Raw genomic sequence first — 18,524 nt, forward strand, 5'->3', positions numbered from 1 at the left:
TGCGCCAGAGTACAATTTAGTTCCAGCTACGCTCTGAAGTTTGTTAGCGAGGCATTTAGCCAGCTGAGCTGATCTATTCTATTAAAAAAAGGAAGCCTGCAAAGTTCAATAGATGAGCTTATTTCTGAGCTCGTTAAAAGGAATAAAAATAATTTTATGACGAATAAACATAAGGCAATAGAAAAAGAAAAAGTAATTAAGTTCTTCCTGATTATAAAACTGGTAATGCGTCTCAGAGGAGAAAGGCAGTAATGATTAGGCTTTTGAATTTGAGAGTGTTTTTCCATTAGTCACAAAGACCAAAGAGGCAGGGGCTAAGCTACCTTTCCGATGGAGTAATTTTCAGCACAGTCTGCCTACCCTGCTCCAAGAGTTCTACCAATCACTTAAAACACCAGTCCTGGAGTCCTATAGTTCCCACAGCATCAAATATGTTAAGACACTGTCAATATAAAAGGCTTTTTATAAATTGTACCAAACGATCTACCACCATCCAGAATCCACACAGTATAACTAACTGGTTGGGGGAAAGGGTAAACTATTGCTTAGAATAACTGTTTGAAAATAGGAGTATAGGTCAAACTACCACCTGGGGGTTTTGAGAAGAGCCTAGAAAATTATTTCTGGTCCTATAGAATTGATTAGCAACTCCCATGGATGATGATGATGATGACGATGATGTAACAGGCTCAGTCTATGCTATTTGGTGAATTCAGAATTTTGTTTTGCACCAATCACTGATCTATGCCAAATACCTTTTTTTAACAAGTGAATAATTTAATCTTATTTTTAAAAGACAAAAACCTATAACCAAACCCAACAAAAGTCATCTCTGAATTTACTAAGGTGAAGAAAAGGCAATCTACACCATGTAGACATGTCAATAGAAGGGAAAATAAATTCTTTCAACCTACAGCCATTTAACAATCAATGCAATTTCCTAAAGCTCACCCTTCTATTTACATCCTACTACATATTTTCATTGTGTTTTATAACTTATAAGGCACTCTCATAGTCAGTTATTTCATTTGGTCTTCTTGTTGTAAAGTAGGCAGAGCAGGAGGAATACTTTTCATTTAATGGGTAAAGGAACAGACTTCAGAATAATTTGCCCAAGGTCACAAGAGGCCTTGAATCTAGACTGTACCTGAGTTGTGTTTTAAATAACACCAACTCTCTCTCTTGTATAGACCATTAATTGACTTTTTAATGGGTCAACTATTTAAGGGTAAAACCCAGGGACCTATGAAACCCATGATTTAAAGGAAGCAAAAAGAAACACAGCAGCGTTATAATATGTCCATTAGCCATGATAAACAGGGTAGAGCAATATTTTGGCTGAAAGAACCAACTGGACTTCGCAGGAGGTTGGGGAAAATTCTACTCAACAACGCAGTCATCAATATGCCCTAAGCTCTCACTGCATGAGACACTAACAAGATCACACTGATAAGGTCCTAGAATACCCTCAATTACAGGAAGGCTTGGTGGCTATGGTACATTCAACCTCTAAAGCAGTAACATCATCACACTGAATAAGTTAGGAGTTTCAATGATCCAGAAACTGAACTTTAGAAAACTAGGAAAACCTCCTAGGAGGGAAATAAATCCCCCTGGTAAAGAAAGATGATGTATCGCCAAACCGGTTTGGCTCAGTGGATAGAGCATCGGCCTGCGGACTGAAGGGTCCCAGGTTCGATTCCGGTCAAGGGCATGTACCTTGGTTGCGGGCACATCCCCAGTGTGAGGTGTGCAGGAGGCAGCTGGTCGATGCTTCTCTCTCATTGATGTTTCTAACTCTCTATCCCTCTCCCTTCCTCTCTGTAAAAAATCAATAAAATATATTTAAAAAAAAAAAAAAAAAAAAAAAAAAAAAAGAAAGATGATGTATAAATCTGTGGGAAATTTTTGAAGAAGATGAGTGGTCTTGACTAGGTAGGCAGAATCAATAAGAAGCTATGCAAGATGATTTGAGCCTCTTTCTTCCACTAAGTAGGGAAAAAAGTAAATACCCATAACTCACCAAGACGTATTTTCTCCTTAATTTTGCTTTACATTTAGTGAGAACTGGAACCAAGGATAAGAAACCTTTCTTTCATTTTGCATTAACAGAATAACACTGCATTTATATAAACTTTATTTGAAAATTAGTATTACAATGAAGTCAAAAGGCATTTGTTAGGGGATATTTGGGAACTGTAAATTTCCCCTAAATTTTATTGTGAACTTAAAACTGCTCTAAAATTTCAAGTCTATTTTTAAAAAAGATCATTGTTTCTCTGCTGTTAATAAAATCAAGCAGGAGTATGTCAGTCAAAAAATTCACATATGGCACATGATATAGGAACAGTGAGAAACTTAGATCCTCTCAGGTGAACTATGATTATAAGACTTTGGAAAATAAATTAGCTAGTCTATCACTTGTACAATCTTGCCAAAAAATAGTCACGTGCCCTAAACTGCTTGGGAGCCTACAGCATGGGTGCGTGGTTTACAGAGAAGCTGCAAGTGTCATGGGAAAGTGACTGTCATGTTCAGTTCTTGGAATAGGACCGCTGTTCCAAGTACTTAAGAAGAAGAAAAAGAAGTTTCTTCACTGTTTTCTCCACTATTGCTGTGCCAAGTCTTGGCACAAAGAAAGGGCGAGAGAAAGGAAATTAACTAACTCTTAACACCATCAAAATAGCTCCTCTCGGTCCAGTGCACTTGAAATGCATTACCTGCTCCCTGCCTCTGACCCAAGTTCATTTTAGCTTCTAGGACTTCAGTTAATTCCATTCCTTAAAACACAAACATCAGGATTTATCAACCATGGCACTACTGACATTTTGGACTATATAATTAACTCTTTGTTGTAGGGGCTGTTCCAGGCATTGTAGGATGTTTAGCAGCATTCCTGGTCTCTACCCACTAGATGCCAGTAGCACACAGGCACACGCACACGCACACCCCCCCACATCCACACCCGAGCTTTGACAACACCAAATGTCTCCACAGATTGCCAGTGACTCCTGGGGGGCAAAATCGTTACTGGTTGAGAACCGCTGACACAAAGAAAGATTCCTTTGTTTCTGGGGCTCTAAGTAATCCCACTCGAATACAATTTCTCTTTCAAACAGTACCAGGACTTTGACCACTAGACTCAACTTGATGCAACTTCATTCTCCATTATTTGTATAGGACTTCACACTGAGGTACAATTCAATATGTACAAGTCAGTGGGTCTAATGGAGAGACTCTGGGCTGAAAACTGCAGTGGTATTGTATAAGGCCGCTCCACACGAATTATTAATATCACTTTGGGCATGTAAGTCATTCTGTTAATGTCTGAGGACCCTACTGCATAAGCAGAAATAACATCTGCCTTACTCTCTCAGAAAGATAAAGAGAAGGGAAAGTAATGTGAAGCCCATTTATTATCTGATCAATGTCTAACAATTTTTTCTCTAGTGCTCAATACTGAACAGATAGTCAATTTTCCAAAAAGCCAAGGCACAACAGTCTCCTCCCTGAAAGGGATGACACCCAGCACACCACGGAAGTACTGTGTAGTCAGTCTATGTAATAAGGCTTCTCGTCACCAAAGTATTGCAAAGACAAATAAGATATGAGAAAGCACTTGAAACTTTCCACAAGAAAGACTAGACAAGACCAAGCAACTTGATGAAAATCAAGTTACTAAGCATACTTTATATTAAAACGAGTGATTTCACTTTTAAAGTAATTAGTAGTAGTATAATACATTAGGGAAGGATTGCATATTTTAAAAGGATTGCTAATATGTTTAAATGTTTTGTGATGTCAAAAACTAATTTTAATTTATCATTTTCAAATATGTACAACAACACACTGGTTTTGGTTCTAAATCATGTGAGGGCAGGAGAGCAGGTCCAGTTGTTTGTAGTTTTATTTTTCTGCATAGAACTTAAAGTACTTTCAAGATGCTACATATCACACTCTCACATACCAGTGTGTAAGAAGTGGCAGTGTACTTTCAGTCTACTCGGCTTAGCACACCTTTTATTAAAGAAAAAACTATGGTAAGTCTGTAACAAATCGATCATCACACACCAAGATGACAAATCTAGTTTTTAGTAACAACAAAACTTATTATAACATGAATAAGTTAAGACTGCCAAGATAAAGCAACTATTTCCTAAAAGTGCGCAAGGACAAAGCACTTAAATCATGAATCCTTTTCTCACGGAGCTTAACATCTTGACAGCGAGACAATGCAAACACCAGAAAAGTTCAACAATTACAATCTGAGAAAGCATCCGAGAAAATGTCTAGGGCTGTACATTTTTAATGAATATTATTAAAACTTTGGTAAAAAGAGAGGCCACTTAGGCACTCGCATGAGAATGTGCTGGTGGGTGAAGAACAGTAGCCATCATTCATTCATGGAGTTGTTTAGTTACTACATATACCCTTACGCCTGAAAAACCCGTAAGCTGAAACTACCTTTGGTATTTTTATCCAACACTAGACTAGTTCAACTACTTACGAGGAGGCAGTGGTTGCATTTTCAGAAGGATCCAGGACACAGCCTGTGTCAGCACCGTGCCCTTCTCTAACACACCTCCACACCTCTTCCGGCTATATACTATTTCCTATCAATTGTGGGCTGGGGACATCTCCACCAGTAAATGATTTTAAGAAAGCATAAGCTACTTTTTCAAACTTCAACAACGTATCTCTAGCAACTCAAATATAAACAAATTACGCTTGTCCTATATGTCAAACTAAACTTTAAAGAGCACACAAAACCTCTATCGGAGAACTTAAAAGTCTTTATGACACAGACATGTTGTACACAAAAAAATTAGTTCAATTTAACTAAAATTTGCAGGGGAAGTGAATACTATGTGAATGAATTCTTTAAAACAGGCTTATAAAATCAGATTATGAAAAAAATGTTATTCTACTTAACATTTCTCCACTCAAATTTCTAGGATTATGTTGCAAGTGCATATAATCTAGGATTATAAAGCAAGTAGACCACTAGTGCAGAGCAAATTTGCTTAAGAGTTTAACAGATCTGAAAATAGTGATTATTATACTAAGTGAAAAATTCTTAGAACTCAAATAAAAGAAAGTTCTGAGAACAGAAGAACTGAAAAAAGTAATAAAAAGAACAGTAAAACTTATTCTCACTAGAAGGAAGCAGAAAAGATATAAACAAGAAAAAAGAGACCGTACGGATCAGCTACATATGACCTGTACTTTCTAGACTGTCTCTACTTTCTGCCTTTTTCCTTGTCTAGAATGCTTTCCCAATCTCTTCAATGAATTTTTACTCAATCTTCCAAAAGTCTAAGTCTTTTCTCTTCCACTCAGATCCTGAACCACACTCATTTGGCAGCTAACTGTGCTGTGACAGCTATAGTACGGTTTACGTGGACACGGAACTCATCTCTTCTCCCTCGCAACTGAAAGCTCTGCGAGGAGACATTCTGTACATTCTTCAGCATGTCACTCAGCATCTCAGAAATTGACATGCTTCAAGACATCTGCTAAATCTGCTGAAGCAAAGGTCCAACTTGAGGAGCTGGAAAATCACTTTGCCCAAAAAGCCTGTTTAACTCATATCTCTATAATGCCACGAATCAAATGGGGGTGTCTCCAAAGAGATGCAAATCGTTTTGAAAGCAGCAATCAGTTAAATTTTAGGAACCAAAAAGCTTCTCTGCATGTAAACCGAAGGAAAATAACTAATAAGTATGTTTTCCAATATGCTTGAGATGTCAAAACATAAGCAATACAATTAAAAATCCAACACACCAAGATTATTTAAATGTTTTTTTTTTAAAGGTACCCTTTAAATATATATATATATTTTATTGATTTCAGACAGGAAGGGAGAGGGAAAGAGACACAGAAACATCAATGATGACAGAATCATTTATCAGCTGCCTCTAGCACACCCCACACTGGGGATCGAGCCTGCAATCGGGCATGTGCCCTGACCAGGAATCAAATGGTGACCTCCTGGGTCATAGGTCGATGCTCAACCACTGAGCCACACCAGCTGGGCTAAAAAAGATATTCTAATATTATGTATACAGGATAGTAAGTAAATCTACTAACTACATTCTATCATTTTTCTACTCTAGACACTGTTCATTGACTCACCATGCACTTAATGAACTGGATTACGTTAGTACCCACAATCCCATAGGCCAAGTATCAGCTTCATTTTACAAATGAGGAGACCAAGTGGCTCTGGTAGTTTAAAGAATTTGCCCTAAGTTGTACAGTTTAAAAGTGTCAAAGTCAGTAACTAAACCCAGTCTGACTCCAAAGCTTTTCTTCTCACCACCAAGCACATTACCAACCAGTCCTTGTGCTGGCAGGACTCCCAGAGGAGGGGAGGACAGACATGTTTAACTACACTACGTGATGATAAATGCTATTCTGGTATGAAGGGGCATAAAGAAAAGGTGAACAATTCTGCCACCTTACATGCAGGATAAATGGTGACTGGAGAAGCTCAGAGGAAGGGAAGCTGAAATGGAAGAGGGAAAGGTGATTCCACACAGAACAGAGAGCAGCAGAAGATGCTAATCACAAAATATAATAGGAACATTTCAAAATATAAGTAGATGTGTTTTGCACATTGTGTACTTTTCTAGAATGTTCCTACAGGGATCCAAAGTTCTGTTTGGGGGGAGAGTCAGATCAACTACTGGGAACCAGGAAAACATCTAGATGTTTGCTTATGAAGGATCTAAGGAGGCAGAATCTTTTTTTTTTTTTAAAGGGAGAGGGGAGACTTATGAAAAATGTCCCTATATAAAGCTTTATAAAGAATGAGGAAAAGGGGAATTCAAAAAAATTTTTTAAAAAATTTTTGATTGATTTCAGAGAGGAAGTGAGAGGAACAGAGAGAGAGAAATATCAATGATGAGAGGGAATCATTGATGGGCTGCCTCCTGCATGCCCCACACTGGGGATCAAGCCCGCAAACCGGGCATGTGCTCCGACTGGGAATTGAACCCGACCTCCTGGTTCATAGGTCGACACTCAACCACTGAGCCACGCTGGCCGGGAGTAAACTTAAAATTTAATGAAAAGAAGCATTATAATGTGGATAAGATGGAACCTGAACCAGACAGAATATACGAGCAACAGAGCTCAAGGATGGGAACGTATACAATCTGAAGGTGGAAGCATGGAGCGCATTTGAGTGAGCACAGCCTGGTGAGCACATGCAGGATGACCGGGAGCTCACTGTCCAGGAGGGGATACACAGGTCAGCAGGATATGACTTCACCAAATCAAATTACAAAACTGCAGACACACAAAGGGTGTCAACCACCCAACATCTCTGAGATCTAAATGTGCTAGAATAAAATAAACCTGGTAAAATTAACTTCCTAATACCTCATTTTCCCGAAGTGAAAACAAGGAGGGAAACTTTTATTCTGGGCTTGTGACCAATGAAGAACTGGTTGCCTATTGTAAACAGAAGCCCTAAAAGTATATGAGATAATTTTAAGATTTACAGAAGCAAAGACTGAATAACTAGACTTGAGTTCTTGGATGGCAGGCATGCTGGCTACTTTTGAAATTGCCACAGTGAATTGCAATCACCTGTTAACAAGTTAGGGCAGAGGGGGTGGGGTTGGGGGTAGGGAGGGAGGGAGAAAGAAACATCACTCGGTTGCTTCCTAAAGTGCCCGGACCGGGGATCGAAACCACAACCTTTTGGTGCATGGGACGATGCTCCAACCAACCGAGCCACCCAGCCAGGGCAACATAGTTTTTCCGGCTAGACTGTGAGCTCCTCCAGGAAAGGGGCCTTGGTTTAATTCTCTTTGATTTAATTCTCTTTGTATATAGTGAACAGTTCCTGAGCAGAACCTAAAGAGGTATTTATGTTTCCTAAATAAATAGCCCTAAACATTTGCTTCTAGTTTTGTTTGTTTTTTTTTTAAGACAACAGCTTTCCAAAAAAAAAAAAAAAAAAAAAAAATGGGCCAGGGTGGTCCCACAGTTATAGAGAGCAGTGCTTCAGAGCACAGAAAATGCTAAAATATGACAGTCTGACTATGCAATAATTAATTCTAGTAAAGAAAACTAGCTGGGGAGAAACATAAAGCAAGCAGTTTTTGAACAGGGAGAATCTTTGAAAAGCTTAGAAAAGATGGATGGAGGTATATAACCTACCTGTATAAGAGTATCATAATCCTTGAGGATTAAAATCAGACTCCATAATGACTGAAGCTTGTGGAAAATGCTGAAGGCAAGAAAAAGCTAAATTTGAGTAGCAGAAAATTAGAGAAAGTCGACACTCAGCCTGATATCACAATGTTAAGCCCCGAGAGAAGGAAGACCCAGCTATTTGGTTCCATCTTCATTTTGCTTCCCTCCATCTTCTTTATAAAAGAGCACACAATCCTCAAACCAGAAAGGACTGATTAAGCAATGTACAGAAGAGAACTGTCAGTAGAGATGCAAAATACTAAAAAAAAAAAAATCTCAATTGAAATGAGTTTAAACTCTCTAGGTGCAAAGTGAATTCTACCCCAAAGTATTAATTAATCCTCAGATGTGATCACAAAACCATTGTTGAGAAGTGCCAGAAAAGGAGGGAATGGCAGACTCCAGAAGCTGCATGCTTGTAATTAGTTCTTGGGGAATTCTGAAGCAGATTAGGAGCTGGATGATTTCTTTAGAAATTAATAATGAAATAATAGGTTTAAGCAAGCACTGCTCTATGGCTTGTATTTGGAGGCATTTTCCATGGGAAATATGTAGCATTCTGGCTAGAACCTTGGTTCCCTTCTAACAGAAATACACAGGAAGTTAAACTTTAATTTTGAAGTGGAATTAGTAGTCATGGAGACAGGTTCTATTGACAATAGTTTCCCACTGGAAATGTCCTCCTTCTATATCCCAGGGTCCATTTCCTCTCCTCTTCTGTTGCATGCCCAAACCCAGAGACTTTGCAGCTAGCTCCATTCCCATCCCATTGACACGTAAATTCCATAAAGCAAAGAACAGAGTGATCAATGAGAGCCAAAATGCAATTCCATGAAGAACCAATCTTATCAAAGTAATTTATTCTTTGGGTAGATTTCCTAGGATATCACAAATATATCTTGAATTCAACAGTTTTTGGTAAGTTTTGTGATGGTAACCTTTGGGATAAGATGGTAAAGTATAGCATGGATAACAGTGTTTAAATGGATTTGCACACAATATCAGCCTAAAAGTTTCTGAACTACTGCTTGGCATGTCTTTTGACTCCATGCTTTTAATTATCATTAGTATCATTTATAATCAGATAGTTCTTTCACAAAACAAATTTGTAAGATGATGATATACAAACAGGATACACCCTTAACTACATCAAACCCAAACACACAAAAATTAAGATATACATTCAGATTTTTAAAAATGCATTAGGAAAGCACAGGATGGAAGAATCCAACTAGTCATGTGTATGAAAAAAGGTCTAGCCTGTAAGACCTTAATAGGCTTATAATATTTAATATGACAACTGGGTAATGGAACTTTTAAAAAGGTAATGTTAGGACCATATAAATAGATGTACAATGTCTAAATTAGCAATTGTTAGACATTGGGCAAATCACAAATGATAAACACCAGGGGCCTCCATTTCTCACTTACAAAATGGGGATAATACCTACCCCACAAAATATTTTTATAGAAGAACTCTGTAAATTGAAAGGAATATATAAGTTAGTAATAATGATTTTACTTAAAAAGTAGATCTACTTATTATCTGATCACATTTGGATTACTGAAATGTGAGCTTCATATTTTATAAAAAGTATCCATTATCAAGTGAAAATGTGTGTAGAGAAATGAACTATAGAGAGAACTAGAAACATGTTAAGTCTAATGGTTGAAAGAACTAAGAATGTTTCATCTACATCTAGAAGTTACAAGTTGGAACTGCTTTCACATATTTAACCAGAAGTATAAATGGGAAAAAAGATTGTTTTAACCAAGAGAAAAAAATTATTTAACAATTACAAGTTACCCTAAAGAACTGCCTATTATAAGTATAGATTGGTACTTACAAAATAGTCCCGGGGATGTAAAGTACAACATAGGGAATATAATCAATAATATTGTGCCTTAGCCGGTTTGGCTCAATGGACAGAGGGTTGGTCTGCGGACTGAAGGGTTCTAGGTTCGATTCTGATCAAGGGTGCATGCCCAGGCTGTGGGCTCAATCCCCAGTAGGGGGGCGTGCAGGAGGCAGCCGATCAATGATTCTCTCTCATCATTGATGTTTCTCTCTCCCACTCCCTTCCTCTCTGAAATCAACAAACATATATATTAATAATAATAATATTGTAATAACTTTGTATGGTGCCAGATGGGTACGGGAATATCGGGAGAAATACTTTGTAATGTATGATTATCTAATCACTATGCTATACACCTGAAAGTGATACAAAATAATATAGAATGTAAATTGTAATTAAGAAAAAAAAAAGACTAGCCCTACTTAGGAAAGTATTAAGCTCCCAAAACAGCTCATTACTACCCATAGGGAGTTCTGAAAGAAAAGGTATTTTATAGAGACTTTCTGAATTGTGGGTATATGTCTAAGGGAAAGATGTATATATATTTATCTATCTGTACACGTGTATACAGATAGATACACGGGGTGTGGGAAAAGTAGTTTTGCAGTTGTATGTGAAAGAGTTTATTTTTGTATTACTTTTTCCATATAAACATACACACACACACATATATACAGAGAGAGAGAGTTTGTGAATATCATAAATGAGAAACTGAGGTTAAGAAAACTGTTAGTAGGTAAATTTTTTTTTTTAAAGTTTGTGCAGGGCGAGTGTTGGGCTGGTCTTGGGGAAATAAGGAAAGGTCAAGAGTTTTCTTGAGGTTTTTCCAGAGTTCAATGTTAATGAAGACAGAATAAAAGGAATGATCATGGAGTAGTGAGGGGAATCCTCACACTGAATGCCACAGTACAAGTTATAACTCATGTCCAAATGAATCTGATTATGTTTCCCAAAGTCCAGATGTAACACAAAGCAGATCCAGGCCTCCAGGAGCAATCATACACTAACATCACTCTCTCAACCATTAGTGTTCATTCCATGGACATTTATTGAATGGTCTACTCTATCATATTCTCTGGAGCCTGATGCCATTATATTATACAGCAGTATCATGCTGTTCTTTGTTTTCATATTTCTTTAGTGGATCACTGAAAGTTGGCCATTTTGAACAAGTCAGTGATAGCTTTTGATTATTTAGCGCCAATAAAATATTTTTATGGGGGTGAGTTCCTCTTTAGGCTTGCATTCAGACTAAAGAATTTTTCTTCCTATGCAGCAAATCCTCTGTGGTTACGTGTCTAGTGAAATTCCCAAGATTTCTGATGTTCACAATTTCCCAAATTTTCTGTTATTAGAAACACCAAACCCAGTTTTTTATTCCATTTGACCACACAGCTCACTTTTATTTCAACAGTGAAGATCAGTCAGCCTTATCTTTTTCTGAAAGATAGCTCCTATCAAAGTCACAAAATCCCCCCGAAAGAAAACTAAAATTATCCATGCTCTAAAACAGGGGTCCTCAAACTTTTGAAACAGGGGGCCAGTTCACTGTCCCTCAGACATTCCACACATGCGCACTGCGGGCCCGGGACGAGTCGGCTGCTAAGCAGGACAGGCAGCGGCGGCAAAAACACCCGGCGGGCCGTAGTTTGAGGACCTCTGCTCTAAAACATGATTTTAATTGACAAATTCTTCATAATCCAGCTATGAGCTTCATTTTTATAAAGTATCTTTTGGGGCATTAAAACAATTAATTTGCTTTATTTCTTAATTTCAGAAAAAAATTATTTCAGGAAATGAAGTAACTTCCTCATTATTTTATACTAAACCAAATGAAACAGATATGGGTATAGTCATGGTGAGGGACTTTTCCAACTTAACAGACCAACCATGTATCTTTAAGAGTTCTTTTTCACCAAGAGATAGTTGTTAGTTTTGAGACTGTTTTGTGTAGATTTAACTTTCAAAACAAGCTTTTATGATTTGACATTTAACTATTTTATCTATGTATAATTTTAAAAAAAAGACTTTTATTTTTTCTCCTCCTTACAATTTATTCACATACTAGGCAAGATAAAAACTTTTTGCTTCCAATTTTCAAATGATGTATTGATTTTAAAAGAATTCGTATTAATAAGAATTCGTCCTTTCAAGACTCTGATGAACTCAAAGACTTATATGTTCACCACCAGTCTACCAGGAGCCTCAGTTTAAAAATCATTTACATTTATTTAAGTGTTCATTCTTAGCTATGATTTATTACAGTTGAATTTGAAAAAGATTTTTAACAGAATCAATTATCAGTGTTGAATCTTACTGTGCAGGAAGAAAAGATGGAAAGTCAGATGAATACATTCTCAAATATAAATTAGGAACTACAATTCTTAGTGCACTATATGCCAGAGCTTAGTACTGAACTAGAACTAACATTTTTTGTGAAAAAAAATTACATTAGAAAAATTACACATATTTGTAAAACATGGAATTTTAGTCATATTGCTAGAAGTATTAAGTGATTTTTCAAAGAGCTAGAATAACTTAGGTGAGGAAAGTGAATGATAGTTTAACAGTATCAAAAATCTTTATCAATTTGACATTTAACAGTACATGGGTTTTTATTCAATCTACTCTAAAACCCAGCCTATGCTTTCTGTTGTTGTTTTGATTTTTTTTTTTAAAAAGGGAGAGAAAATAATAAGATCATATAAAATAAAAGCCAGTCTGGAAATAGTTAAAAGGTAGTAGACTGGTTACTGGGAAGATAACTGATCATAGAGACTAAGCCACCTGATAGGGACAGAGTTTTCTCCTTTGAAAAGGGAAATTTGGGCCTGTCAGGGAATCATACAGGTGGTGTACCTTAAGGTCTAGTTGAGCCTGGCTGGGTGGCTAAGTTGGAGTGATATCCCATACACCAAAAGGGTTGCGGGTCTGATTCCTAGTCAGGGCACAAAGGGTTGTGGGGTTTGATCTCTGGTTGGAGAGCATACATGAGGCAACTAATCAATGTTTCTCTCTCTCTCCCTTCCTCTCTCTCTAAAAATTCAATAAACATATCCTCAGGTGAGGATTAAAAAAAATCTATGAAAAAGATCTAGTCAAGACCACTCCTCCTAATTGTGGTAAGTTACATGGAGAAAGAAACCATTTCTTCTTTGTTCAAAGGGGAAAAATATAACTGGATAGAGAGGTGAGCACACAGAATGGTCTCAGGATGGTCAAGAATCAAAACCTGAAAGCATGTTATAAAACAAAGGATGCATGACTGTGTGTATTTATTTAGAGATTGTATAAGATCTTTGCTTATTTTGGTAACAGGCTTCATTCTAGTCACTTACCATTTAAAATACAGGTGAGGTCTTGGGAGTTTATACCTAGCAACATTGACTACACTAAAATTCAAGCAAAATATGTTTAGGGAAGACTACCATTAGTCAATAGTGAATGTCAACAGTTTAGGAGTAAAAAGAAACATAACTGGTACCAAATCTTACCCTAAATGGGAGGTGAGGGGCTAGGGCATATAACAGTAATCCATCATCATATAATAAAAACACAAGTGGAACAAAATATGTAGCCCAACACTCAGCTTAAAGCCAATAAGAAACTTTCCTACTTAGTTGAAGTCATAACCCAGGACCTCCTTTACCTTTAGCTGGATACTCAATTTGTAGATGTAATAAAGAAAATAAACAGCTTCAGGGTGTCAGTCTTCTTGCAAATGTCAACATGTAAAATGACAATGTTTAAAAACATCCCAGTAATGTTCCAGGTCACTAAGTTCTGCTCGTCGACACATGACTTCAGTATGCAAGACTGTTGGCAGAGCGTAAATACTAGTCCAGTCCTTGGGATAAGATCTCGCCATATTAGGTAACAGCACTAGGCTATAAAAGTTGATGGCAGTCGGCTTTCTTGCATTTCTTCTTGGACATGGTGATGATATTATCTTTAAAATCCTTGTGGAGCTTTCCTTTTGTTTCATTATGCTGAAAATGACTTTCTTGATTAAAAAAAATCAGCAGATATGCTATCATTTTACATGGTGTAGCATATAGAAGCTCTTCAAAGATGAATCTGAGATCACACCTTTAGTGTGGGTACAGTACGTCTTGGTGCCATTAATATAAGCTTTTTTATTAGAGATGTCACCAGTCTATGGTCATGCATTTTAGTCTTTAAACACTCTTTGGCACTGTAGAAAAATCCTGGGTAAATTTAATTCCACCCGTTTTTCTCTTTTAGCTCTGACATTGCTAATTATTTTAAGTCTACATTAAGAGTACTGCAAGTTTACATTTGCCACCCACTAAAGTCACTCCAAAATCACTGGGCCTCATTTCACACAAGGCTGGTTTGACAACTTACAGGATCTGTGATAATAGTTACCAACAGATGGGACACTTTGAAAGCCTACAATTCACTATTTGCACTGATATTCACAGTTGAAAGCCCTTGACCTGCAAGAACTACTATAATAATCCAACTGTAAGACACAACAAAGTTTAGAGAAGGGATATGTTCTGTTGGAAGTATTTTTTCTCCTTGAGTTACACATATGAAAGCAAATTCAGATGGTTAAGGCTAAAAGAACCTTACATTGTTATTGGAATGTGATTATGGGCAAGTCACAATCCTTCTGAGCCTTGTTTATTATAATTACTTGGTCTTTCAAAGGAGGATTATTGAAAATTATGTTGCATACTATGAAATTTCATGATTCTAACACAAATCTTTTTTTCTTATTAACCTTTCCTTTGGGTTTCCCAAAGAGTGTGACATGACTATTCTTAGTAATGAGAGTGAAATTTGATGAGAAAAAACTATGAAAATATTTGTTCAGAAAAAACATGACCAGGGATAAGGTGACACCAGTATTATAACCTTATTGCATTTAAATAGGGTCTTTATTTCTTTCAAAAATTACTTAGAGAAAGACAGAATATAAATATAGCATTATCTGGAACATATAATTTAATCAGAATACAGCAGGAATAAAAACATGAAAAGCCACAGAGATGGCCTAACACTTTTTCCTCTGCTCCATCCACCAAGTGGAGGATTTAATTGAAAATTACTATATATAACCCAATACACACATTCAACCACATACTCATACAACACTAGGCTTACACTTTAACTTTGCTAAGCAAACCTTTTCTTTCACATAACACTAATCAAATGTCATGAAGACAGAAATACCATTATTGTCATTTCAAAATTATTGAAATGGTTGTTTCAAACATTTTACCCACTCAGGAAAGGAAGTATCTTGAGGTCTCTTGTCTACAGCTCTTTGGCCTCCCCGCCCCACACACCTCCTTTTTAGGAGAGAGTGGGGTATAAAAGTTGCTTGATCCACAGTTTAAGTACTCCAGTGAAGAAGTGTGAGATACATTAAGGTGTACTATCTGCCTTTCAGCCTACCAGATGAGACACCGAGTTTAGACGCAGCTACCACCACAAAGCCACAACAAGGAATAGGCCAAAATTCTCAGGATTTGGAGTGGGTTATTTATTCCATTTTAACACTGAGAGTTAAAGAACAGTGCTGGGCCACTGAATTGTATACTTTAAAGTAATTAATTGTATAGTATGTGAATTTCACTTCATTTTTTTAAGGTACTGGGTGCTGTAAAGGCTTTAGAAATTATAGCGAGAGGAGTACTTTGGGGGTATCCTTTGTAGCAGAGCACAACAGTGGGTCTCAGTACCAAAAAGAAGCTGGAACAAAACTATTCTAGGTTCAGTATATTCCAGGGCTAGTTTGGAGCTTCCAGGAACCTTTAGAATAATTGTAACATGTGAATTGGGCCAAGAAGAAAGTCAATCAATAGCTACCGTAGGAAGTTTGGTCTAAGGAAAATGGATTGGTTCAATAATTTCCAGTGGTTTCATGGAACTTCTAGGTACTTCAGTCATATTGTCAAGCAGCTTAGATTGCTGAGGCTTGCCCTCACTTCTAGGAACCTAATAATTATAAACCAGATTTCTGTATAACTCAAGGGAAGACACTCTAAAACTCTGTGGAACAAAGTTTCATTCTCCTTAACGAATCCTGAATTCTCAAGAGTAATTCTTTAGGAAAAGCTTCTGATTAAAGAAGCCGTAGGCTAGCATGCCCAGCAAAATAATACTGTTGGCAGCAAATCATAGGGCAGTAAGGAGGTCCAAGGAGCAGTGGCTTCTTGCTCTATCAGCATGGTTTCACAAACATAGTATTCTTGAACAATGACTTATACTTTGAAGCATTATCATTTTTAAGTGTCATACTTGACATCTCAGCTGACATATATGAAATAAGTTCAGGGAGTTTAAAATATTTTAGTGTCAGAAAATTAAGGGTGCTTCCAAATTGGGCATATTTGCTATTAATCAAGTAAGGAGGAAAAATGTGTTCTGTATCTCTTTTATCTCCTTCCCTATTCCACTACATCTGCAGCAGTTTTTCCTAAAGGTCACATCTAAGAATACAAAATGTAAGGACCAAGAGTAGATTAGTTTAACAATTTGAAGGTATGCACCTATTCACAGGGCACATTCTCTTTTGGGGAAAACTGTTACAATGTTTTCATAGTCAGTTATAAGAAATTTCTTAATTTCTCTCTTCTCTACTCTTCACCAATCTACTGCTTTTAATTCCAATTTGTTATATAAATGAAGCAGAATTACCTAGTCCAGTGATGGCGAACCTATGACACGCGTGTCATAGGTGACACGCGAACTCATTTTTTTGGTTGATTTTTCTTTGTTAAAAGGCATTTAAATATATAAAATAAATATCAAAAATATAAGTCTTTGTTTTACTGTGGTTGCAAATATCAAAAAAAATTTCTGTGACACGGCACCAGAGTTAAGTTAGGGTTTTTCAAAATGCTGACACGCCGAGCTCAAAAGGTTCGCCATCACTGACCTAGTCCAACTAAGAAGAGACACTTTCCCTATGTAGATAGAAAGCTGTTTCTTTCCAGTTTAAATGTGAGCCTGGCAGAAACTAGTTCATACCTGTAATATGTAATTACCAAACTCATACGCCATACCTACTCCCTCGGTCTCTATCCTTCATATCAGCAGTCGCCAACTGGTGGTCCACGGACCACTGGTGGTCCGTGAGGCCCGAAAGGTTGGCGACCGCTGCTTCACATCATATGTAACATGTCTGTCTACCAATCCCTCGCTCACTGGGCTTACCTCCACCTGTCCAATCTCATCTCCGGCTCTTCCCCGGCCTTCCCCTTCACTCTGCTTCCACATCCTCCTACCATACTTTGAGAAAGGAATATTTATTCCATTGTGCAAAGTTTTGCTTTGCATGATCAACTTACAGGAAACCTAACCCAGGATTCCCCAGGCAATACCATACTTTCAACAATTCTTTCATATACCATACTTTCAACAATTCTTTCATAATTCTTTCAACAATTCTTTCTAACTTCCTACTCTTAAGAAAGGACTGGGGAGAAAGCAGGTAGAGATCATGGGGGTTATGAAAGCTAGACTTCTTTCTAGCCCTAAAGTTGATATATCTGCCATCCTTTCTTTGTTCTTATTCATCATTAAGCAGAGTGGATATCGCACTAACCACAATCTCCGAATCTGACATTCTCTTAACAGGACTATACCTGCTCTTTGTCCCTATGAAACCTAAAATCACTGAACTCTCTTCAACATATTGACACCACTGGATCTTTCTTGCCTCAGTGGAATCTTCTTAACAAGATTAGGTATTTCAAAATTGTCTTCACCTTCACACCAAACTCTTAATATTTGCTTTGTCCTCTCCCGATGCTTTGTGCTGAAGCAGAACAAATACAAAATCATACACATTTAGACTCAAAATTTTAAATTTTGGTCCTTATCTTTACTCAGCAATTCTTTCATTTCTTTCCAATGCCCTTCTAGGCTTATTCTCACAGATTAAGTTAATCTCCTTTCTTTAAAGGCTCCCAACTTCACTCTTTTGCCCCCATTCTCACACAACATGCATTCAATAATTACTGATATGAGCCCCTTTACTATTCCTATTTTCTCTAAATTCTATTCTCTCTCCTAAATTTTCTGGTTGTTCCTACACCTAATAAGGAAGATATATCCCACCTCTCTAGAGCTAAACCCACAACTTAACCTCATCTCAGAGGCTTACTTCCTCAAAGTACCTATAGAAATCTGTACCTTACTAGATCAGCTTCTCTTCTCTTCAGCATTGTCCATCTTTTCCTCTCAATTGGTTCTATATGGTCTGCCTTTAAATACTTAGGTATCTCACTTATCTTCAAGCAACACCTTCTAAGATCTACCACACATCTAATTAGCATCTTGTTTGTCTCTTCCCCTTTGTTGTCAAATGTGTTAAGTACTCAATGACTGTTGCATCTATAGTCTTACATTTCCTCATGAATCCTAGAGATCTGGTTTTTATCTGAACCTTTTTATTAAAGTTACACTTCTAAAGGTCAC

At 37.2% G+C, this 18,524-nt stretch overlaps 1 protein-coding gene across 4 annotated transcripts in view; it reads right to left on the reverse strand.

Moving 5' to 3' along the window:
• The window catches only part of CNOT4 (CCR4-NOT transcription complex subunit 4), a 150,999-nt gene that overhangs the window by 2,407 nt on the left and 130,068 nt on the right, over positions 1–18,524 (reverse strand). The window lies entirely within an intron of this gene.

This window comes from Myotis yumanensis, unplaced genomic scaffold (assembly GCF_028538775.1).
Source record: "Myotis yumanensis isolate MYYU_CA2020_CCGP unplaced genomic scaffold, mMyoYum1.0.hap1 SCAF_9, whole genome shotgun sequence".
In the NCBI taxonomy this organism is placed as follows: domain Eukaryota; kingdom Metazoa; phylum Chordata; class Mammalia; order Chiroptera; family Vespertilionidae; genus Myotis; species Myotis yumanensis.